This window comes from Triticum dicoccoides, chromosome 7B (genome assembly GCF_002162155.2).
Source record: "Triticum dicoccoides isolate Atlit2015 ecotype Zavitan chromosome 7B, WEW_v2.0, whole genome shotgun sequence".
NCBI lineage: Eukaryota > Viridiplantae > Streptophyta > Magnoliopsida > Poales > Poaceae > Triticum > Triticum dicoccoides.
In genome coordinates this window covers 304,036,097-304,062,050 of record NC_041393.1, presented here as the reverse complement: position 1 = coordinate 304,062,050, position 25,954 = coordinate 304,036,097, and the positions used below count along the sequence as shown (strand labels likewise).

The window sequence follows — 25,954 nt, the reverse complement described above, 5'->3', positions numbered from 1 at the left end:
ACTTGTCCTACAAGGACTCTTATGTGTTGCCCCTCATATATACCCCATGTAGTCGCACCTAAGACAGTTTGTCGTCTCGTGCCTGTAATACTCCTACATCATAGTGATTGCGCCTTCGTGCGTCCGTGGTTTTATCCCGCAAGGGTTTCCACGTAAAAATCCATGTCTCTATCTCGTTTATTTCTCGTTATTATCTAACAAGTGGTATACAGAGCCAAATTCGTAGATTCGAGATTCGTCCGAGACGGGAGATTAGGGTTGCGTTCCGTGCGTCGCCGCCGAGCGACCAGTCCGATCGCAGATTGGTTCTGTTTTGAGCTGTTGTACGCCACGGCTGCAGCTGCCCGTTCCCGAGTCGAAGTCCACTCAGGGGTGCTACGTCATGAAAAGCCGAGCCACAGCTGCCGTTCTTGACCGAGTCATCTGGCAAGTTGACACTGCTGCAGATTCGATCGACTTCATGTGCTCCACGTCATCAACCGAAGCAAAAGCTATTAGTACTACTGCTCACCGGCCAGAAGCAAAGCAGTAGTTTAATTCACATCTGATCCACTACGTGATTTTACTACTAGTACTATTCATCACGTCAAGCTACAGATCAAGCTTTTGGTCTTCGATTACCCGAGCTACCAGGTGCTACTGTTCCTAGTCTTTGCTTCGCATAATTTAAATTTTTTCAACAATTTTTCTTTCGACTTGTACTACCTTGTGTACACAGATTTATATATTCATGTCTTCCATGAAGTACGATCTTCCGCCACTGGACCGTGACACAAGGTTTACCCTATGGCAAGTCAAGATGCGTGCGTTGTTGGCACAGTCCGACTATGATGAAGCACTGGATAGTTTTGAGAAGAATAGAATTCAGGACTGGACTGATGAGGAGAAAATAATTTGATTGTAAGGCTTTGTCACAAATTCAACTCCATTTGCATAATAATATTTTGTAGGAAGTTTTGAGCGAGAAAACTGCCGCCGCTCTATGGTTAAAGCTGGAAGAGATTTGCATGACTAAAGATCTCGCTAGCAAGATGCATCTGAAGCAAAAATTATTCCTGCACAGGTTACCCGAGGGGGTAATGTTTTGAATCATATTTCAGAATTTAAAGAGATCATATCCGATCTAGCTGCAATGGAGGTTAAGTATGAAGAGGAAGATACTGCTTTAATGTTACTTTGTTCACTGCCAAGTTCTTATACCAATTTTAGAGACACCATATTATACAGTCATGATACTCTCATGCTTAATGAAGTTTATGAAGCTTTGAACTCTAAGGATAAGATGAAATTAATGGTGCCTCATGATGGTTCGAGTTCATCCCAAGCCGAGGGATTATCTGTTCGTGGCAGGACAAAGGAGAAGAACTCCAATAATGGAAATAGAGGCAAAAGTAAGAATGGCCACAGGGGCCGGTCGCAATCCAGAGACAATAAATATTGTAGATATTGCAAGAGAGACGGGCATGACATCTCAGAGTGTTTCAAGTTATAGAATAAAGAAAAGAGGAAAGGTAACAAACAAGGTGAAAATTCTGCTAACGTTGCTCGTGATGATAGTTCTGATGATGCTCTTGTCGTTATTGCTGGATGTGCTGAGACCAATGATGAGTGGGTACTTGACATTGCATGCACTTTTCATATGTGTCCACATAGAGATTGGTTTAATACTTTTGATTCCACTACTTCTGTTGGTTCCATTTTGGGTTTTTATAATTCACCATGCAAGATTGAAGGCATAGGTTCCGTTCGAATCAAGATGTTTGATGGCACAATCAGAACTTTGACAGATGTTCGGTATATTCCGAAGATGAAGAGAAATCTTATCTCTGTTAGTGCCCTTGATGCAAAGGGGTACAAGTATTCACGTGGAGATAGTGTTTTGAAGGTCACCAAAGGCTCCCTTGTTGTGATGAAAGGTGACTTAAGTTGGACCAATGGTCTTTATTACCTTCGAGGTTCTACCGTTTCAGGTAACGCTACTCCAGTTATTTCAAAGAGTTCTGATTGTGATGCTACTAACCTTTGGCATATGCGTCTAGGACATATGAGTGAACTTGGTTTAGCAGAGTTAAATAAGAAGGTCTTCTTGATGGATATGAACCTGGTAAATTGAAATATTGTGAGCATTGTATCTTCGGCAAGCACAAGAGGCTGAAGTTCAATACTTCGACCCATACAACTGAAGGTATTCTTGATTATGTGCATTCTGATTTATGGGGACCATCTCGCAAGAAGTCATTAGGTGGTGCAAGTTACATGCTGACTATTATTGATGATTATTCGAGAAAAGTTTGGCCTTATTTCTTGAACCATAAATATGAAGCATTCTCAGCATTTAAGGAGTGGAAGATTATGATTGAGAGGCAAACTGAAAGGAAGGTAAAAATACTTCGCACTGATAATGGTATGGAATTTTGTTCTAAGCAATTTAAGAATTATTGCAAGTCTGAAGGCATTGTCAGACATTACACCGTTCCTTATACTCTTCAACAAAACGGTGTTGCTGAGCGTATGAACAAGGCTATTATTTCCAGAGCCTGTTGCATGTTGTCCTATGCAGGTTTGCATAGGCGTTTTTGGGCTGAAGCCGCTTCCACTGCTTGTTATCTCATTAACCGTTCACCATCTATTGCTCTTAATAAGAAAACTCCAATTGAGGTATGGTTTGGTTCACCTATTGATTATTCACAGTTGAGAGTTTTTGGTTGCATTGCTTATGCTCATGTTGATAATGGAAAGTTGGAGCCTAGGCTGTTAAGTGCATCTTTCTTGGTTATAAATCTGGTGTTAAAGGTTTTAAATTGTGGAATCCTGAAACCCAGAAGGTGGTTATTAGCAGAAATGTTATCTTTAATGAATCTGCTATGTTACATGATGTTCCATCTACTAACGTTCCTGTTGAGAGTGAACAATAGCCTACTATTCAGCAGCCTACTGTTCAGGTGGAGCATGTTATTGATTCAGGTGATACATCTGATAAGGACAATGTTGATGCACATGATGAACCCGTCACTGATGATGAGCATGTCACTCCCACTCCAAATTAGCCTATTGTTCCACACAGTTGGAATCTTGCATGTGACAGAGTTAGACGGGGTATTAATAAACCTGACAGGTTAATTGAAGAGTGCAATATTGTTTCTTTTGCTTTATTTGTTGCAGAGGAAACTGAAGGTAATTCTGAGCCTTCTTCATATTCCGAGGCTATTATTTCTGGTGATAGTAATAAGTGGATGACCGCTATGCATGATGAGATGGAATCACTTGAAAAGAATGGCACTTGGGATTTAGTAAAATTACCTAGAGAAGAAACCTATTCATTGCAAGTGGGTTTTCAAGAGGAAAGAAGGTGTTTCTCCTAATGATGAGACGAAGATATAAAGCAAGGTTAGTTGCTAAAGGTTACAGTCAGATTCCAGGTATTGACTATAATGAAGTCTTTTCTCCTGTTGTGAAGCATAACTCTATTCGCACTTTACTCAGTATTGTTGCCATGAATGATTTTGAGCTTGAGAAATTGGATGTTAAAACTGCATTCTTACATGGAGAATTAGAAAAGGATATTTATATGGAACAACCTGAAGGTTTTGTTATTCCTGGAAAAGAAAAGCTTGTTTGTAAGTTAAAGAAATCTCTTTATGGATTGAAGCAATCCCCGAGATAGTGGTACAAGAGATTTGACACCTTTATGCTCTCTCAAGATTTCAAAAGGTCTAATTATGATAGTTGTGTTTATTTGAAAACTGTCAATGGTTCAACTATTTATTTGCTCCTTTATGTTGATGATATGCTTATTGCTGCAAAGAGTATGTCAGAGATTAATGAACTAAACAAGCAATTGAGTAATGAATTTGAGATGAAGGATTTGGGTGCAACAAAGAAAATACTTGGCATGGAAATATCCAGAGATAGACCGTCTGGAAAAGTATATCTAAGTCAGAAGGGATATATTGATAAAGTTCTTCGTTGTTTTAATATGTATAATGCCAAGCCAATAAGTACTCCATTAACTGCACACATCAAATTGTCATAAGCTTTATGTCCTAAGTCGGATTCCGATATTGAGTACATGTCTAGAGTTCCCTATTCAAGTGCGGTTGGTTCACTTATGTATGTCATGGTTTGTTCTCGTATGAATTTATCTTATGCATTGAGTGTCGTCAGTAGATACATGGCTAATCCTGGAAAGAGCATTGGAAAGCAGTTTAGTGGATTTTCAGATACCTGCGAGGTACTTCTAATGCTTATTTACAATTTGGGAAAAATGGAGATAGACTTGTTGGTTTTGTTGATTCTGATTTTGCTGGTGATTTGGATAAGAGAAGATCACTCACAGGTTATGTTTTCACCATTGGTGGTTGTGCTATGAGTTGGAGAGCAACTTTGCAGTCTATTGTGACTTGTTCCACTACTGATGCCGAGTATATGGCTATTTCTGAGGCATGCAAAGAAGCTATCTGGTTGAAAGGTTTGTACACTGAGCTTTCTGGAGATTCATCTTGCCCTACCATATTTAGTGACAGTCAAAGTGATATATATCTTACAAAGAATCCAATGTACCATGAGAGAACAAAGCACATTGATGTCAGATATCACTATATTCGAGATGTTATTGCTGAAGGTGATTTGAAGGTATGCAACATAAGTACTCATGATAATCCTGCTGATATGATGACAAAGCCAGTTCTGACCAATAAGTTTGAGCTTTGCTCCGGCTTAGTTGGTATTTCTCATTAGTCCTATGGACTTTGACGCACAAGGTGTTTATGCTGATTTGGATGAAGTTATTCACTTTCTTTGACTACTGGAGGGAATTTGGCTCAAGGTGGAGATTGTTAAATTATGATCCAAATTCTATCATATTGGACTAGACGTAGTACATATGGTGTGGGCTTTGCGTTGGTACCGACGCGTACGAGTATAACTCGTTTACTTGTCCTACAAAGACTCTTATGTGTTGCCCCTCATATATACCCCATGTAGTCGCACCTAAAATGGTATGTCGTCTCGTGCTTGTAATACTCCTCCATCATAGTGATTGCGCCTTCATGCGTTTGTGGTTTTCTCCCGCAAGGGTTTCCACGTAAAAATCCGTGTCTCTGTGTCTCGTTTATGTCTCGTTATTATCTAACATTTTGTACCCATCTTCATGGTTGAAATACTTTTCTGCAATCTGTGATACATTTGCTGCCACCCAACATGGATGGCGTTTTACCCAACATGGGTGGCAGCATTATCTCTGGCATATCTTGGTTTTCAGACCATCTGCAGATGTCCATATAGTTAAAAGGCCAAATGGCACAAAATACAAATTCAGATGAGGAATATTAGAAAATAAATGCTTAGCATTACAGATAGTACATAACAATCAGATTTCTGCTACTGAAGTGCATGTCCTTTTCTCTGAAATTAATGGTCGGGTGGAACATATATATTCACCAAGTATATCCCCTCTTCTCGGACCAAGACGAGACAATGAGGTATCATCTGTTTCCTAATTATACTGTAACCTGAAAATCTATGTGCATACGTGCATGGGCATATCCATTTGTTCCTAATAGAAAAATATGCCAAAACATCGGTCGCTTTCTCTTTTGAGCTGGAAAGACAGATCACTTGGCTAATATGCATGCAGACACCTCTAATCTAAATAGAGGAACTGAAAAATAAGTCACTATGATTTTATTAACTATATACATATACATTCCAGTCAAGTGCCTTTCTAGAAAGTGACATGCTTAGCTATGATTTTCTTAAATATGCAACACCAAATATTGAAAGGTAGAATAATATCATCATCCTTTTAGTTCCCATCCATATGGAGGAGCATAAAGATGGCAAAAATGTTAGTACTGTATGCACCTTTTACTGAAGTATCACCTTCATAGCTAGCAAGAAAAAGAAGGAGCTTGAAAGTTCTGAATCCTCTTGTTATGAGCGGCATATATTACAGCCCAGTTATCTTACCGTGTTAGGAGCTTAGCCCAATTATATCATTATGAGGATTATATAAACTCGTGTAAGGATCCGTTTTGAGATTAAGCAAAGAAGCAAGCATAATTGCTCGGCTTCCTTAGGGAGCCGGGGGACCTAACCCTAGCCTCCTCCCCTGCGCCATCTCCTTCCTACCTCAGCCGCCGCCGCCTCCATCACATAGGGACGGCGCCTAGCTGCCGGCCGCTGTGCTCTTGCCCTCGTCCACCACCATCCTTCCCCTACAAACTCCGTCCTAGAACCGGCAGAACCCTAACTCCTAACACCTTGGTATCAGGTAGCTCGGTTTCGACCATGTCTTCACCACCACCAATTCCGCCGCTGCCCACCACCACTGCACCGACGCCGATCCTCTCCACCGCGCCGCTAGCCCTTCCCACCGTGCTGCTGGGCTCCACCGTCGGCGCCTCCACCGGTCAGTCGCCGCCCCCCTCCACTGGTACGTCGCCACCACCCTCCACCGTGCCGCTGGTCTACTCCCCGGCAAAATTCACCGGCATCCTCAACGATCTCGTCACAGCCATCCAGGGGATCTGCCTTTACTTGGCCGGGCCCTACGGGCTGCCGCCGGCCGCGTCACCAACCATCGCCACCTGGCCGATGCTGCTGCCGTGGCAGCCGCCCCTGGCGACCTCCGCCGCGCTCGCCTGGACGCTGCAGCCACAACTGCAGCTACCGCCGCCATCGCCCTGGCAGCCTTGGCAGCCGCCGCACCCAGGGGCCACCGCGACGCTAGTCGGGCCACTACAGCCCCCACTGCCGCTGCAGCCAGCCCCCGCCACCGGCCCGCTCTGGCCAAAATGGCCGGCCGCGGCCATCACTATGCCCGCCGCCTTCGCCGTTTCCATGCAGCAGCAATAGCTTCTGCTGTAGGCGCCTCCGCCGCCCAGCATCGGGCTGACTGCAACCGCGTCGGCGGGCGTGCCGATTCACCAAGTGCGGTTCCCGCTCTCGCCGTCACAGCTTCCGCCCTGGTTGGCCGAGACGTCACCGCCGCCAGTCTTCACCATGGTCGCGGACCAGCCGGCGCCCTCCCTGCCGAACGGCAGGCCCTCCGGTGCCGCGGGTTTCCACGTTGGATTCGACGGGCCACCGCTTCCTAGCAAACCACCTGTGCACACCGGCCCGATGCCATCCTCTTCGCTGCTCCGTACCGTCGAGTCATACGCTCACGGCGGTCATGCTCAGACACCGCCGCGCTTCGCCAAGCTCGACTCCGCCACCTACGACGGCGCCGAGGACCCCCTCAACTGGTTCAGCTAGTGTGAGCAATTCTTCTGGGGGAAACGCACGCTCGCATTGCAACGCACCTGGCTTGCCTCATGTCACCTTTGGGGCGCCGCACAGACGTGGTACTACACCCTCGAGCAAGACGAGGGAGGCATGCCCCCATGGAACCGCTTTCGCGAGCTATGCCTCCTTCGCTTCGGGCCACCGGTACGCGGGAGCCGGCTGGCGGAACTCGGCCGCCTCCACTTCACCTCTACGGTGCAGGACTTCGCCGACCGCTTTCAGGCCCTAGCGTGTCACGCGCCCGGCGTAACGGCTCGCCAGCGGGCCGAGCTCTTCATCGGCGGTCCGCCGAATCATATCCGCGTGGACGTGGAGCTACGGGGACCCCGGGACCTCCAGACGGCCACGTACTACACCCGTGCATTCGAGCGCCGCGCGGTGGCCATCCAGCAGGCATCACTGTCCCGGGCTACTGGGCCGCCACCCGGGCCAGACGTTCCCGCGCAGGGTCAGCCTGCTCAGGTTTCCACGACACCCCTCGCCGTGACCGCGACGCTCCCATTCCGCCGGCTCACCTCGGCCGAGCAACTCGAGTATCGCCGCCAAGGGTTGTGCTTCAACTGCGACGAGCCCTACGTGTCCGGCTGCGTCTGCCCACGACTCTTCTACCTGGAGGCTAGGGACTACATTGAGGCCGCCGCCGCCGCCGGCCTCGGCGACCTGGCCGCCCAAGCTGCTGCAGAGGTGTTTGGCGACGGTTGATCACCTTGAGGAGTTCTGCAAGCGCTTCCCCGCCTTCCAGCTCGAGGACGAGCTGTTTGTGTAGGCGGGGAGAAGTGCTATGAGCGGCATATATTATAGCCCAGGCAGTTAGGGGCATGTCCCAGTTATCTTATCGTGTTAGGGGCTTAGCCCAATTATATCATTAGGAGGATTATATAAACTCATGTAAGGACCCGTTTTGAGATTAAGCAAAGAAGCAATCATAATTGCTCGGCTTCCTTAGGGAGTCGGGAGACCTAACCCTCACCTCCTCCTCCCCTGCGCCATCTCCTTCCTGCCTCAATCGTCGCCGCCTCCATCATGCAGGGACGGCGCCCAGCCGCCGGCCGCTGTGCTCTCGCCCTCGTCCACCACCATCCTTCCCCTACAATCTCCGCCCTAGAACCGGCAGAACCCTAGCTCCTAACACTTCTGTTGGTCACAACAATGGTGTGAGCTGATTGGATAAGAATATAACAAATATTTGCTATCTTCATCTGCAGAGAGAGAACATATTCACATGATAAATTAGCAGCCAATTGTCCAAACTTAAATACAGAATGCAATGCGAAGAACCGCCCACCCAATCACTGCCAACTACATTGCCAACAGTATATTGAGAGAGATCATCAAATCTGCCCAGAACAAAAAGTCCCCATGTAGCTACCTTAATTAGTATATGTCCAAAATATTGTTTCCAAAAAGAAGCATGAGTTACAGTTAAGTAGGACCGAGAAGGATTCAACATTATAAAAGGAGCTTGATGCACATTCTTATTAAAGTTATTGGTTTAGATCTGTGTAGCTTTCACGGGGTTACCAATCAATCCATATGTCCATCCATACAATACTTTCAGGAGGGTGCCACTCAATCCATTTGAGCATCTCCTTTTTGCATTAATAGAAGAGGAGCTAGCATACTTGCAGATGGGTTGGTGATGGTGAGGTCGCCAGCAAGTAGACCTACATGTAGAGGACATGATAGAGGCAAAGGTGTCCCGTCTTTCGATGAGATGATGGATTTCGCTTTGTTGGAAGTCGACTTTGACGATCCGACTATGAACGTGCGAGGACGTTGCGCCTTAGCAATCGTTAAACCAACTCCGAGAGGTTATTGACCACGCCGGAGCACGATCAACCTGACCACGAGGGTCTGTTTCCTGCGAGCAAACAAAGAACAAGCAAGAAACTGAGATTGCAATCTGGATAATGCGAATATAAGATGAAAGCTTTATTGATCAAGGTGGGGTTCTGTGACGCCTTTGTCTGGTCGTTGAACACAAACGAAGTATGCGAAGTTGCAGCTATGGCGAACTTTAATCTAAACAAAACCCAAAGTCTAAACGGTGCCCTAAGGGCTGTATATATGGAGGAAGAGAGGGGGAATTTCGTGTCCCTTGGTGGAGGGGTCCGAAATCAACCCTATCTCTTGTTTCCCCACACATACGGACTCTAAAAATAGCCTATACTAATGTATTTCGAAATTACATGGGCCTGGCCCAATAACAAGGTGACGCAGCACCTATAATAGCCTCTGGACGAAATTTATGAAGTGGCATCTTGTATATTTCGTCCAAGGCTTCATGCACTCGTTATGGTGGCTTCAAAGACCTGAAATCATCACTCGTAACTCCATTCTTGTTCCCCTTGCGCATGCCATCATCTCCATGCTTTCTCTTGCTCCAATGTTCATCCTTCTCCAAGCTAGGCCCTTCATTTGTAAGCAAAACAAATGTATCCAATTTAGGCGGCATCATATTCTCATGAACATTACAATCATTACCAAGAAACGAAAGTACCTGGTAATTTAGTTGGCGTGCACGAGCTCTAGTAATTGGTCCAGTATGTATAGCAGTAGGGGCTGTGGGTGTAACAATGGTATTGATGTCCTCATCATCCTCCCCTTCTTGAAATGAAGTCGTCCTCGACGGAAGTTTATCTTCCTCACCCAAATAAGGCTTCAAATCTACAATGTTAAAAGTGGGACTAACCCCAAAATCTGCAGGCAGCTCAAGTTTGTATGCATTATCATTTATTTTCTCTAACACCTTAAAGGGACCATCAGCACGTGGCATTAGCTTTGATTTGCGCAAATATGGAAATCTATCTTTACGCAAATGTAACCAAACAAGATCTCCAGGTGCAAACACAACATGTTTTCTACCCTTATCTCCAGCAAGTTTATATTTAGCATTCATACGCTCAATGTTTTCCTTAGTTAACTCATGCATTTTTAAAATCAATTCAGCATGTTGTTTAGCATCAAAATTAACCTTCTCTGAAGATGGAAGAGGCAACAAATCAATAGGTGCACGAGATAGGAAACCATACACAACTTCAAAAGGGCACATCTTAGTAGTAGAATGCAATGAACGATTATAAGCAAATTCAATATGAGGCAAGCATTCCTCCCACATTTTCTTATTATTCTTCAAAACAGCCCTAAGCATAGTAGACAACGTTCTATTGACTACTTCAGTTTGTCCATCAGTTTGGGGGTGACAAGTAGTACTAAAAAGCAGTTTAGTCCCCAACTTAGCCCATAAACATCTCCAAAAGTGGCTAAGAAATTTAGTATCACGATCCGAAACAATAGTATTTGGCACACCATGCAAGCGAATAATTTCACGAAAGAACAAATTAGCAACATTAACAGCATCATCGCTTTTATGACATGGTATAAAGTGTGCCATTTTCGAGAATCTATCCACGAAAACAAATATGCTATCCCTCCCCTTCTTTGTTCGAGGTAAAGCTAAAACAAAGTCCATAGATATATCCTCCCAAGGAACACTAGGTACAGGCAAAGGCATATATAAACCATGAGGATTGAGTCATGACTTAGCTTTTTGACATGTAGTGCAGTGAGCAATAAAACGCTCAACATCCCGTCTCATCTTTGGCCAAAAGAAATGTGTAGCAAGTACGTCCTCCGTCTTCTTCACGCCAAAGTGTCCCATTAATCCTCCTCCATGCGCCTCCTGCAACAACAAAAGACGAACAGAGCTAGCTGGAATGCATAGCTTGTTAGCACGAAACACAAATCCATCGTTAACGACGAACTTGTTCCACATTCTTCCTTCTTTACAATTCTGCATTACATCTTTAAAATCAGCATCATGCACATATTGATCTTTGATGGTCTCCAAACCAAATATTTTGAAGTCAAGTTGTGAAAGCATAGTATAGCGACGAGACAATGCATCAGCAATAACATTTTCTTTTCCCTTCTTGTGTTTAATGACATAAGGGAAAGTCTCAATGAATTCAACCCATTTAGCATGTCTACGATTCAGTTTAGCTTGACTTTTAATATGTTTTAAAGATTCATGATCAGAATGTATAACAAATTCTTTGGGCCATAAATAATGTTGCCATGTTTCTAAAGTCCGAACAAGAGCATATAATTCTTTATCATAAGTAGAATAATTCAGACTAGGCCCACTCAATTTTTCAGAAAAATATGCAATAGGTTTGCCATCTTGTAATAACACACATCCTAATCCAATTCCACTAGCATCACATTCAAGCTCAAAAGTCTTATTAAAATCAGGAAGTTGGTGTAAAGGAGCATGTGTCAACTTATCTTTCAATATCGTGAAGGCTTCTTCCTGTGCGGTACCCCAAAGAAAAGGCACATCTTTCTTTGTAAGCTCATTGAGAGGTGCAACAATGGTGCTGAAATCTCTCACAAAACGCCTATAGAATCCAGCGAGGCAAAGAAAACTCCTCACTTGTGTGACCGTTTTGGGCTGCGGCCAACTCTCAATAGCTTCAATCTTGGCTTTATCAACTTCAATTCCCTGTGGAGTAACAACATAGCCAAGAAAAGATACTCGGTCGGTGCAAAAGGTGCACTTCCCAAGGTTACCAAACAAACGTGCATCACGTAGAGCAATAAAAACAACACGTAAATGTTCCAAATGTTCTTCCAAAGATCTGCTATAAATCAATATGTCATCAAGGTAAACTACCACAAATCATCGAATGAAAGCACGTAAAACTTCGTTCATTAATCTCATGAAAGTACTAGGTGCATTAGTTAACCCAAAAGGCATGACTAACCACTCATATAATCCAAACTTAGTTTTAAATGTTGTTTTCCATTCATCTCCCAATTTCATACAAATTTGATGGTATCCACTACGTAAATCAACTTTGGAGAATATTGTAGAGTCACTCAATTCATCAAGCATATCATCTAGCCTAGGAATAGGATGACGATAACGAATAGTAATATTATTAATGCCTCTACAATCAACACACATACGTGATGTACCATCCTTTTTCGGCACTAGAATAATAGGAACAACACAAGGACTAAGGGATTCACGTATATAACCTTTGTCGAGAAGCTCTTGTACTTGACGCATAATCTCCTTCGTCTCCTCTGGATTGGTATGGTATGGCGCACGGTTTGGCAGTGAAGCACCGGGAATTAAGTCAATCTGATGCTCAATCCCTCGAATAGGCGGTAATCCCAGTGGCACGTCTTGTGGAAAGACGTCAGCGAACTCCTGCAAAATGTTAGTGACAGCAGAAGGCAAAGAGGAAGGCACGTCCTCGAATGAAAATAATGCCTCTTTGCACACAAAAGCATAGCAAACAGATTTGCTGAAATCTAGCTCATCAATATCAGATTTGGTGGCAAATAAACATGCACTTTTCAATTTCATTTCAGAAGCAACACTAGATGGTTTATTAGTAGGCTTTATTTGTTGCTCAAATTCTTTTGCCACAATCTGATTTTCACTCTTATTCTTCTCATGTTTTGCTTTATTAGCTCTACTAATATCATCTTTCAAAATGGAATCAGGAGTCATAGGAAGCAAAGTAATATTTTTATCCTTATGAACAAGAGTATACTGATTGTTTCTACCATGGTGTACAGAATTTTTATCAAATTGCCATGGTCTACCAAGTAATAAGGAACATGCTTGCATAGGTACCACATCACAATCAACATAATCAGCATATGTAGAGATACTAAAATGCACACGAATAGTACATGTTACCTTAACGTTGCCGCTGTTGTTGAACCATTGGATGTAGTAAGGATGTGGATGTGGTCTTGTGGTGAGAGAAAGCTTCTCCACCATCTCCATGCTAGCCAAGTTATTGCAGCTCCCTCCGTCTATGATGACGCGCACAGAACGTTCCTTCACAACTCCCTTGGTATGGAACAAATTGTGCCTCTGATTTTGCTCAGCTTGTGTGACCTGCACACTCAAAACACGTTGAACAACTAAACATTCATACCTGTCAGCGTCTTAAGGAGCCATTTATTGCGTCTCATGATCAGAATCATCTCCACCATGTTCTTCACGTGTAATAAGAGCCAAAGTCTCCTCATCATAGTCACTAGCGGACTCATACCCACCATCCTCGGTAGCAATCATCACACGCTGAGATTTGTATTCTCTCACATAATGACCTCCTCCCTTACAACGACGACAAATAATATCACTTGTGTGCCCTGTTGATGCTATGGAATAAGAAGAACGTTGTGCACGCCCCGCAGGTGCGCTCTTGACAGATAATGGTGGTTGTGCCTGTTTTCTTGTATCACGGCTGGAGGTGGCACATGATGGAGGTGCTGGTGCAGTTGAAGTAGAAGATGCACGCGGTGTCCATGATGAAGGTCGGCCTGCAGAAAAGTTAGTTTGCACCAAAGCTTGTCGATCCTGCACTTCACGTTCAGCTTTACAAGTAAGATGGAATAAACGAGTGATATTAGTATACTCCTTATAGTCTAGAATGGTCTGAATCTCTCTATTTAATCCACCCAGAAAACGTGCAAGCATAGCTTCATTCTCCTCAACAATACCACATCTAATGATGCCAGTTTGTAATTCCTGATAATATTCTTCTACAGAATTTTTTCCTTGTCTTAAACGCTGCAATTTTTGAAGCAATTCACGTTGATAATATGGTGGAACCAAACGCGTACGCATAGCAGTTTTCAAAGCAGCCCAAGTAGTTGGAATAAGATATAATCTACAATGTTCAGACCACCATACACATGCAAACTAGTGAAAGCACAAACAGCAGCAGCAACCCGTCTCTCCTCAGGATATTGTAAACATGTAAATCGTTGTTCGATTTCTAACTCCCAAGTAAGATATATATCAGGAACATATCTACCCTCAAATGGTGGAATATTCAATTTCAATTTAGGAATATGGACATCATCTCGTACCTGAGGTGGTGGTGCGGGCCTACCATTGCGAATATATACCTGAGGTCGACCTGCTGGTGGTGGTGCTGGTGGCTGCACGTAGTTCTGATTTTGATCAACCTCATCCTCGTAATCGCCCGCATATTCATCATCCTCCGCATCAGCAGCAGGAGCCACAGAAGTATCAATAGCAGCACCAACAGTTTGGCCAGGTCGAAGAAGTACACGGCTCGCTTGGCGGAGGGCTGTTTCGCGACCTGGAGGTAATTGTTGTTGTTGTTGTTGCAGAGGTGCGGCAGGTGCAGCCGTTGGTGGAAGACGCGCAAGCAGTTTATTAAATCTGTTATCGAGCTTTGTTTCGAACGTCTTCTCAAGGCCAGTAATCTTCTCCATGGCCTCTTCAAAATTGTTCAGCACATCTTGCACCTGTTCAGTCATCATTTGCTGAAACTTATCATGAAGCTCCTTGTTCGATAAGTTCTCCCAGTCAATCTCGTCGGCTTGTGATCCTGGCATGGTTAGCAGCAATAGAAACACACAAGAATATGATCCTACAGACTACGAACAAGTGGTGGTGGTGGATGTCACAAATCCGTCTAGCAAAACTCAAATTCTTACCAGTTCTTACCTAGCAACAGGCGGTGATCGGCAACCGTTGTAGTCAAAACTCTCAAAGCTTGGATAGAGCGATTACTAGGGAGAGTCAAACGCACGACGTAGATGTATGTGGAGCTGGGAAGGCTTATAATATGGTAGCAAAAGGGGTCAGCAATAATCAATTCAGAGATGCAAAGTTGAATAAACGCTTAACGACGGTACTGTGCTGGTCCTAGGCTAGACCGTGCTAGAGACGCGAGCCTAGAACACTAACAAAATCATGGCGCTGCACGTAAACAAGGGAAAAGCACACTCTGGATTTTTTTTCGCTCTTTTTTTTTGCACTGCTTTTTTTTGCGAAAAATCACTATAATGGCGAGTGTCTCAAAACTCTTCCCAGGTCAAACTGACAGGATGGCATGAAATTTTTTCGACCAAAAGTTTTTTTTTCGACTGTCGAGACCCAAAAACTGGAAACGGGTCAAAAAAAACTTTCTATAACGGCGACTGTCTCAATACGCTTAGAAACACCTAAAAATAGGATAGCCAATTTTTTTTCGACAAACGCGTTTTCGGAAAATTTTGGGCCTAAACGGAGGGTGGTTTCCGGACTCTTTTTTTTTCGAACCTACTCCGGCGAGGAAACACGAATCAGAAACAAGATGGATCTCAAAAACAAACCTAATATGCAAGGAACTCGGATTGGTGGTGGATATATGGTGGTGGTATATGGCAGCGGTGGTGGTATATGGCAGCGGTGGTAGTATATGGATATGGATCGGTGGTGGTATATGGATACAGATTGGTGGTGGTATATGGATATGGATTCGTAGCGGTGGTGGTAGGTGACAGGGGCGATGATGATGGTGCGGTGGCAGCGTGACAACTTATGACCAGAACTTGAAACTCTAAAAGACTAACGCTAAGACTAGCAACTAGACACGACGATGCAACCGCAAATTCAACAAAGCAAAACCCGAAAAAGATTATGCAAAGGCTCAGATTGGTTCGGATATGATGAACTAACCCTAATTTTTTTTGGCTTTTTCGCGGACTGTAGGTATGAAGAACAGACTCGATCTAAACTACGAAAAACTGTAAAATCTCACCGAGCAACCTGGAAATCTGATACCACTTGATAGAGGCAAAGGTGTCCCGTCTTTTGATGAGATGATGGATTTCACTTTGGTGGAAGTCGACTTTGACGATCCGACTACGAACGTGCGAGGACGTCGCGCCTTAACAATCGTTAAACCAACTCCGAGAGGTTATTGACCACGCCGGAGCACGATCAACCTGACCACGAGGGTCTGTTTCCTGCGAGCAAACGAAGAACAAGCAAGAAACTGAGATTGCAATATGGATATTGCGAATATAAGATGAAAGCTTTATTGATCAAGGTGGGGTTCTGTGACGCCTTTGTCTGGTTGTTGAACACAAACGAAGTACGCGAAGTTGCAGCTATGGCGAACTTTAATCTAAACAAAACCCAAAGTCTAAACGGTGCCCTAAGGGCTGTATATATGGAGGAAGAGAGGGGGAATTTCGTGTCCCTTGGTGGAGGGGTCCGAAATCAACCCTATCTCTTGTTTCCCCACACATACGGACTCTAAAAATAGCCTATACTAATGTATTTCGAAATTACATGGGCCTGGCCCAATAACAAGGTGACGCAGCACCTATAATAGCCTCTGGACGAAATTTATGAAGTGGCATCTTGTATATTTCGTCCAAGGCTTCATGCACTCGTTATGGTGGCTTCAAAGACCTGAAATCATCACTCGTAACTCCATTCTTGTTCCCCTTGCGCATGCCATCATCTCCATGCTTTCTCTTGCTCCAATGTTCATCCTTCTCCAAGCTAGGCCCTTCATTTGTAAGCAAAACAAATGTATCTAATTTAGGCAGCATCATATTCTCATGAACATTACAATCATTACCAAGAAACGAAAGTACCTGGTAATTTAGTTGGCGTGCGCGAGCTCTAGTAATTGGTCCAGTATGTATAGCAGCAGGGGCTGTGGGTGTAACAATGGTATTGATGTCCTCATCAGGACACTGCCTCCCCCACGCTGTAATGCGTCAAACCTGGAAGTGCACATATTAAAGCAAGAGTTTATCTGCCACATAAGAAAGCACATTCATAAAAGCAGCAACAATTGAGTTGGGCACACACGAACATTGACAAAGTAAATAAGGAGAAGGCATGCAAGACTGGCTACCGAAAATAGAGGAAACCGCACAAGCATGGATATTAATTTAAAGACATTAAAACTGCACACTTTTCCAGCCCTCCTAGGCCATCAGTGCTCCCAACCTTCCGATCATCAATTTGAACCACTTTCGGCCATCAGATGAGCCGTGAATATCCTGTGTCGTTCGCTAACTCTGATCTCTCAACGTCATGGGCCGCTGCTCCAGTAGCTTTTTTGGACGTTCTGGATTCAATTGGGCTAATGGGCTGTTCCATCGAGGAGGAGTGTCTGGCGCATAAAAACAAGGACTCCGGCCTGCGTTCCCATTACGAGTATAGGCCCATTCTCGGAAAAAAAATCGAGAGAACAGGCAGCATCTCCAGCCGTTCAGCAACCACCTAGCGGATCGGTTGAGCCGCCGGTCGATTTGGATGCGAGGCTGTGAGCGTGGCTATGTTGCGGGCGAGGCCACGTGGCATTTACCGTCGTGGGACGCGGCCGTACGCCGAGCTGGTTCGAGCCTCCCGGATCGGACGCCAATGCAGGATAAAGGCGAAGCGTCATGGTCTGTTCGGTGAGGCAAGCGAGTGGAACTGGTCCGCCGGTATTGGGGACAATCAATCATCCATTTCAGCAGGGCTTTAACGTGGATGAGTAAATGGAGGTATGCATTCCGTCTCCTTGATCCCCTACACGCCAACCCTTCCCCTCAGTCCGCATGGACGCCGCGGCCGGCGGACACAGTGGACGACGAGGCTTGAGCCTGTGCGCGGGACGACCCCGACTGCGATCGGTGAGGGGGAACAGACTGGAGGACGACGAACAAAGTATCATGGGAGCTCAAACGGGCAAAGGTCAATGGTGCCGCAGCCTTCTTGCTCGTGCCTCCTCACCCGCAGATTCATCATCACCACCCTTGATGTCTCTCCCGTCTCCACCTTTCACCTTGGCACCAACACCCAACATCACCGACGCAGTAATCCATCTATAGTTCTGCACACAAAGGCCGGGGAAAAGACAGGCACAACAGCTACGAGCTCATGCACAGGTATCACCTATGTTGTTTTGTTTATCCTTCGCTACCACCAGCATTATTCTTCTTATTTACCTATAATCTTTTCTTCTATCCTTTCCTCCAGGATCATAGTCTGGCATGAATTTCACCTGATTTTGTTCACGCGAATGATGCAACAGTACTTGTTGGATCGTGGTGAACTGTATATTTAATTTTCTCTTCATGGCTTCTGTTTTCTAACTTATTCTTAGAAATTTATTGGCGTGCATGATAACTGGATCCCTTTTTTTCTGATGCACAAGTGGTAAGTTTGCTGCTATCTCCCATCCTATGTGTATTTGGCTTGCTGAATTTACGGATTTGTTTAACTGCTAAAATTAGATAGCTTTCTGATTTATGGTGTTCAGTCTACTTGATCGAAGACAAAGGCTGCTCGGTATGGAAAATGATTAATTTTTTTACTCCAGCAGTACTAATGTGTGGGCTTTCTCCATTCTTGCAAGAACTATGTACTTTGGCTATGTGGTGGCATCTACATTATGAGCAATTGGGCACTTTGTTTCTATTTTGAAAAATAAAATTATACTAGCATGTGTTATTTAAAGATCAGGGTTTGCAGAGTTATCTACGTATTAGCAAACCTTTCTATAACTTGACAATTCAATGTTGATATGGTGAATTGTATATCTTATTCTCTATAGGCGTAGTATTCTTGCGAAATATCTAAACTTCTCTTGTTCAAAGGAATTAATACAAAATTCTAAGTTCGCCTAAAATGGTACATTGTTAATTGAACTCTTGGACAAATTTTTCATGATAAGCAACTATGAAAACAATTGTTATATGATTTGGGGGTGTTGTCTGCGGGCGGTTGTCTCTCGTAGCTAGGGCTATAGGGTGTCTGTGCCGTGCGGAATTGTGGCTCGCGTGCGAGCGGTGGTTGTCGGAGTGGCGGCTCCATACTCGGGTGTGTGTTGAGGCGATTGTAGCTTTGTGTCGTGTGGATGATGAGGCTTTGTTGCTTGTGCGGTTTTTTGGTTTGGTTTTCCTTATAAACTGGTCCGCCGTATTTGGTTTTCGATCTGGTTTTTCTTATAAACTGGATGAATTTCTTTTTGAAATATATTCAGGTGGGGAGTCTCCACCCCCCCCACCCCACCCCGACCGTTTAAAAAAAAGTTTATTTGATTATTATCTATTTGATGTACTTATATTTCATAAACCTTTAACATGAATGTAGATGGAAGCATATTGATTAAGTTGCAAAATTGTGTGAGAAGATGCAGTATACTCTATCTGTCCCAAAATAAGTGTTACGGTTTTAGGTCAATATTTAACTAAAACCATGTGTTAGAGTACGTAATGGGCCTAATGGGCCTATTAGTCTTAGGGTTAATTAGAGATAAGGGTCGCTTGCTTAAGGGTCAAGTAAGCCTTGCTTAGGAGTCAAGTAAACCTCTCTATATAAAGAAAGGAGATGTATCAATCTAATCAAGCAAGAATTAAGAAGGAAATCCCTTCCCTCTTGCCCAGCCGTGGGCAAAAAGGCCCTCGGCCGACCCTCTCGCGCCCTCCTTCTAGCAGCGCCATAACAATTTGGTATTAGCTAGCTTTGGTTCGATCATGTCTTCACCGCCGCCAAGCCCGTCTCTTCCGCTGCTGCTCACCTTGTCGCCTCCAGCGACCACCACGATCGTCACCCCGCTCCTGCCCGCGCCGGGATCCTCTGTCGTGCCCGCCCCCACCGTCCTCACCTGGGAGGAGGTGTCCGGGATGCTGCGGGACCTAACCCAAGCGGTCCAGGAGATCCACCTGTTCTTGGCCGGGTCCTACGGGTCGCACCCGGTTGCGCCGCCCATCGTCGCCCCCGCGCCGCTGTGGCTGTCGTGGCAGCCGCCGTACCAAGCGGCCTTCGCCGCGCTCGTCGGGCCGCTGTGCCGGGCCGCTACAGCAGCCGCTGCAGTCGCCATCCATCGCCACCACCGCCCAGCCATGGCTGCAGTGGCAGCCGCCGCTCCTGGCGGCCTCCGCCGCGACAGCGCAGCAGCCGCTGCAGCAGCCACCGCCCGTCAGCTCCACCGCCCAGTATGGGATGCCCTATGACGGGAGTGCGATGACCTCGTTCCCATCAGCGCCGCCGCCATCCCAGGGCGTCCACATCCAGCAGATCAAGTCCCTGTTGTCGCCGTCACCGCTTCCGTCTTGGATCGCTACCCGCCACGTGTCGGCGGCGGTGAGGCTGCAGGCTGCTGCGCGCGGCCTCCTAGCGTGTCAGCGTGTGCGGGAGATGCGTGGTATGCAGCTGCCGCTCCTCCAAGTTGCCCTTCGCTGTGCAAAGGACCTCGATCTCGTCCGCTGCGTCGGGGATCTTGGGCATGCTGTTTTCCCCGCAGGCAGCGACCTCAAAGTCTGTGACATCGGCGGTTGAGGGGGCGCACCCCTCCTCGTCATTCTCCATCGCAAGCCCTCCACTCTTCCATGTGCGGTGCAGACCAACAGCCATACACATGCACTCATTTTGTCCAGATGGTGTCCATGGGTCCAGGTGGCTGTACATGTGCATGTCCAAAATAAAGCGTCCTAGTCTATTTCAGATTGAGAATAATAAAACAAGCCGAGATGTAAAAGACTTGTTTTTAGGTGTTAGATTTGTGTTGCGTCGAGTCATGGTTATAAGTTGGTTAGGCTGCAGCTCGAGGACAAGCTGCATGTCCAGGTAGGATGTAGTGTTAGAGTAGTAATGGGCCTAGGCCCATTAATCTTAGGGTTAATTAGAGATAAGGATCGCTTGCTTAGAGATCAAGTAAGCCTTGCTTGGGAGTCAAGTAAACCTCTCTATATAAAGAGAGGAGATGTATCAATCTAATCAAGCAAGAATTAAGAAAGAAATCCCTTCCCTCTTGCCCGGCCGTGGGCAAAAAGACCCCCGGCCGGCCCTCTCGCGCCCTCCTTGTAGCAGCGCCATAACACCATGACACTTATTTTTGGACACAAGGAGTACTAAACAAATGTATACAAGTTGCTTTCTATTCCTAACAATTAAGAGTCAAAATAGATGAGCGTGGCAACGCGCGCCAACAATGATCTAGTACATAAATAAATATACACATGGCGACCCAACCTTGAGTGTCAGAGCCTCTTTTCCTTCAGTCATGCCAGTGCCTTAAGAATTATTTGTCTTCGTCACATGCTAGCGGTTCCCACCACGATATTTTGTGGTAGCAAATATAAACACTCGACACTTGTTTAAAAGAAGAGAATGTCATGTTCCAAGACTCTAAAAGGACCGGCTGAAGAGTCATATAGATGCATGCATGTTAATTGGCTACAATCTTGAGGGCATACAACTTTGTAAACTTCTATGAACAAATTAGGTTGCTAAATTAACAACCAAGAGCACAGTGTCGATCCATATTATCCAAAATATGCTAGCTAGCTGCACTAACGAAGTCCACTCCAAATTGAGACGACGCAAATCATATTTGGGAGCTATAGCTGCTAGTGGACTCCAAATTGAGACGACGCAAATCATATTTGGGAGCTATAGCTGCTAGTGGACGCATGGGATTCTACTGTCCCACCACAACCAGCTTAATTCGGCAAAAGCAAACCAGTTTATTAGAACCAAGCTTCTACGGTTATACAATTGAAAACCTACAAACTGGTTCATCTTGAACTGAACAATGAATTTTACCTAGAGCTAATGAAATTCTTCTCGTTCTTTTTTATATCTATTACCGCCATCCTCCCTTTATAGGCAAATGAAGATCAGCTAGTCAGTTAGATTTAAGAGAGATCAGCGAGTCCTAAAAGCCTTCCAACTGATGAGAGGGGAATAATAATGCATTCATATAAAATAAACAATCCAATTTGTTGCTGGCAGGATAAAATCGAAGCAACAAGGTCTTCTCCAACTCAGTAAAAACCATTTGATAAGTAATTTGGATGCCAAGAAATTTTAATAACTGAACTGAATCCCTTTGACTGCAGTACATACTCGATATGGGCCTTTGCATCTTGTCAGATTTTGGCTGCTACTTCCATTTTCTTCCTGGCACTTTTCTCTCCGACCTGTACTTTGACAAAATCTGACTTCTTCGTGTTGTATTCTAATAACATTGGAAGATACATTAATCAAATTAATGTCCACTATATTTATTTTCTTGGCAAATTAAACTAACCTTCCTCATTTGGAAACCGCTTCTTCCCCTGGGAATCATAAGTGTCATTCTGAATTTAAAATGCAAAAACAGAGAAACTTAAAATGTGAACTTAAAACACTGCATTAACTATCTAAGCATTTGGGAACTTAAAATGCAAAAACAGAGAAACAACAAGATAGTAGAAAAACAGTGCAAGAGTAATCTCCACATAGCATCAATGCATTTTTACGAAACACAAATGCATCTGGTGAAGACTGTAATATGCTCACCAGACCGACATATGTGTCTGAATATGCTCACAATTTAATCTGTAAGAGAATCGACATATGACATGCGACTTGATCTTATTGTTACAAATTAGTAAGCATCTGCCAGTGTAGAGTAGCCATCTACTTGCAATTTCCAAGACATTTCTCTACAAATATTCATCTGTCAGTGTAGCTGCATCACCCCCAAAACATTCAGGTCTAGGCATAACCAAAAAAAATCTTCTGTGCCGTGCAGTTTAATAATACTAAAAGCAAACCAGTAAGAGGAGGGAAGGAAGGTCGCAACCTGCACAGAGCATGTCCTTGAGGCCAAATTACGAATGGTCCTCCTTCCCCAGCAATCATTTTCAGAACCATAAACAACAGTCAAAATCGGTTCACCATCAGGAATAAAGATGAGTCGTTGTCGTGATCGCCTTGATGGCAATTGAAATAAGACTGCTCCCTTAAAGCCGATACAGATGGATTGGCTCACTCATTTCACCTGAATAACAAACACCACATATTTAGATGCAAAAAAAAAAGATATAAAACTCGGGTTCATAGTTCTTCTGCTAGAAGTAAAAGTCAGTTCACCATTAGGATTAGACATGAGTGGACGTTATGATGGCCTTGATGGCAAATGAAACATACACAGCAAATCATCCTCCATTGAAGCCAATACAAAAACGACAGTCTCACGCATTTTACCTGAACAATGAACACAACATATTTATGCACGAAGAAATAGTTTTTTGCTACAAATAGATGAATCAAAGTAAATAAGAATATTTTGTCCTGTAAGGAAAAAAAACTCTAGACAAACACAACCGAAATGTACGCACGGAAGCATAAGATTTCCTCGGCACAACGCACCCAAAAAAAGTTGGTGGATGAGAAGCTACTTCCTATATGAACACAAAAGAAACCAATCATCATGCATTCTGAATCTAATTCCAATGCATACAAAATGCACACTTGATCATTAATCAAGTTCTTTAGGTAAATCAGTTACTTTGAATGAGCGTACACATTTGAGTTAGCTTAGCTGCTCAAGGCCTGAACCAAACAGTGATTACCACTATTAATCCATACATACTCCCTCCGTAAACTAATATAAGAGCGTTTAGAATACTAAAATAGTGATCTAAACGCTCTTATATTAGTTTACAGAGGGAGTACAACAATAAGCATAGCTCGAGTGCTTAGCTGCGTACCACCCATGTACATGGTTAGAAAACTGCAATGCTTACAATTTTAAGGACTCCTCACCCATATATAAGGAAATGAACCTTCAGAATGCGATATTACTTGTTTCTTTTCTCAGCAAAACAACTCATGGCTTTTCTCTTGTCCTTAAAAAATTCCCTTCCCCAGCTTCTTTTGCTGGCTTTATAATAGAATAAACCACCAGAGAATCTTAGGGAACTGTGTGTACAATATAACAAATTATAACAAAGACGGCATTGCCTAGCATGATTCAGAATCCAAACAAAATAATTTTGAAATTCACCATCCAATGTAAAATTTCTTATGGTTACCACAATGAAAACGTGTGCTTGGAGCTTGAATTGTATGTATGTTGGTATGGTACATAACAAATTGGTATGGTATGTTCATAACATAACACAAGAACTTGAATTCTTATCAATACTGGAACGCAGCCATGTTTACAAATGTCGAAATCTGATAGGAGTAACAGGAGTACAATAAATGAGCGAGGAGCACACTTCTATTAATGTCCCAAAAAAGTGTATATTCTCCACAAAGCTGTGATTTAAAAATCTACAGCGACTGGTCCAATTTTTTGGGTTCAAAAGTATCAAAGAAAACAGAAGAGCGTAAGCTCTGCTACTAAGAAAGAAGTCATGATATCTTCTAGCCTCTTGGGACAGTTACAGTCATCGACTTGTAGCTTGGAAAGTTGGAACCTACATGTTAGTCGAACCTAGATCAATGCAAACTCATCAAGCACAGACCTTATATTCTAGTACCAGAACTGTAGAGTCTGTTATCAACATGTTAAACACAAGTCGCATATTCGGTTAATGTTGATAGCTAACAGAGAGGCGGCAACAGGCACATTTAGATACTATGCAAAAAAAAAACAGAGCAATCAAAGATAGAAAAAGAAGACCTGTTTAAAATTGCATACAGAGCTGAAAAAAACCAAGTGAATGGGGATTGCAGCAAAGACCAAACTACAAAGGTTATGGCCAAAGGAGGACACTTGCAGTGGAGAAGCAGCAGCTATTGTTGACAGTGTCATACAACACTTCCTATGGTCTGAGAATCTTCACCCGGCTTAAGAAAGCTTAACAATATTAAAAAGTAGAAGAGCTAAGCTGTTTTAAGCCTCAGAAAGCCGCAAAAATATCGTCATTTGAAATCTGATGGTAATTCCAACATAAAGCTAATCATCATAGGGTCCTATAGTGTTCTAGAGAGAAAAAAGGGCCCTAAACATCATACCTTTGGGCCAAAAAAATCAAAGAAACAGGGTGTATCAGAGTATAAATGCCTTCTCATTCACAGGAAAATAAGCACTGTGTCAGAAGGTGTCCTAAGATTGTTTCAAGGTTTCATCCTCTGATACTGACCAGATCAACAAAAAACTGGACCAAATGAAGAAACATTAACTGATTAAAATCCTATTCCAAAAATTCCTAGCTAATTATCAGATCATGAAACAGATTGTAACATCCTGGGTGCCAACAATCACCGAGGAAAAAATACCTGAACTGACCATACATAGTCTGTGAAGCAAGAGTGAGCACGTGATTGATGGAGCTCCTTGGCAGCGGTGGTGGCTGCTGCTCCTGTACACACTGACAGCTCGAACACCCAGGCGTAGCCGAGAGAGCGCCGATGCTCTAGCACAAGCACACGTTAAAAGGATAAACTCAAATCCCTAATAAGAACTTTCTTTTAGCACAAACTGAGAGGGGACTGAATTGGAACAATCTGAAAGAGGCTTCAAGAGGTAAATCACCCTGGACCGGTGCCTAGATCGCCGCTGCCGAGGACAAGCGCAGTTGCCTTTCACAGGGAGGAGGCCCTAGCCTCTCACGACGCCGCCGCCAACTCCCCTGGGGGCCGGGGCCGAACCTGGGCGTCGGCCCGGCTCGGCCCGGCTATTCGCTCCGCCCCTGCCGCTGAACTCCGTTGCGGGGCTGGGGGCTCTACAGGCCCTAGCCTCTCACGACGCCATCACCAACTCCCCTTGGGGCCGGGGCCGAACCCTGGCGTCGGCCCGGCTATTTGCTCCGCCCTGCCCCTGAACTCCGGCGCGGGGCTGGGGGCTCTGCCGCTGAACTCCGGTCACATGGTCTGGATCCGGAGGCAGGGAAGGAGGAGAGGAAGGGGAGGAGGAGGTGCTGGGCAGAGGAGAGGGGTGGCGGCGGTGGCAGGGAGGGCTCGGAAAGACGCGGGTTAGGTCTGCTTTTGTGTCGCTGCTAGCTCGGTCCACTTCGTTTTTTCCTCTCGCTACTCGCGCTGGCTCGCTGCTTTTAGCTCTGCACTATTGATAGCCGATGTGGAGCCATCTGTTGCGCCTAGCACCCCTTTCAT

The 25,954-nt window shown here is 44.5% G+C and overlaps 1 long non-coding RNA gene and 3 other non-coding genes across 15 annotated transcripts; all 4 read right to left on the bottom strand.

Moving 5' to 3' along the window:
• Nucleotides 1-16,744: 16,744 nt before the first annotated feature.
• Nucleotides 16,745-25,911, bottom strand: LOC119337555. 12 transcript variants are annotated; one of them, XR_005163387.1, is made up of 5 exons: nt 25,377-25,911; nt 25,121-25,212; nt 23,657-24,315; nt 22,982-23,095; nt 21,799-22,889 (listed from the first exon to the last, which is right to left on the bottom strand). It is a non-coding gene; the product is annotated as an uncharacterized LOC119337555 (long non-coding RNA). The 12 variants fall into 12 exon arrangements; XR_005163384.1 differs by lacking the exon at nt 23,657-24,315 and adding an exon at nt 16,745-16,851 and having other exon boundaries at nt 21,971-22,889; nt 25,121-25,897; XR_005163389.1 differs by lacking the exon at nt 23,657-24,315 and having other exon boundaries at nt 21,796-22,082; nt 22,155-22,889; nt 25,121-25,896.
• On the bottom strand, nt 24,509-24,690 carry LOC119342462. Its single transcript, XR_005165594.1, has one exon. It is a non-coding gene; the product is annotated as a small nucleolar RNA Z112 (small nucleolar RNA).
• On the bottom strand, nt 24,734-24,814 carry LOC119342484. The gene has a single exon (XR_005165610.1). It is a non-coding gene; the product is annotated as a small nucleolar RNA snoR77Y (small nucleolar RNA).
• Nucleotides 24,887-24,981, bottom strand: LOC119342468. Its single transcript, XR_005165599.1, has one exon. It is a non-coding gene; the product is annotated as a small nucleolar RNA snoR31/Z110/Z27 (small nucleolar RNA).
• Nucleotides 25,912-25,954: the final 43 nt, after the last annotated feature.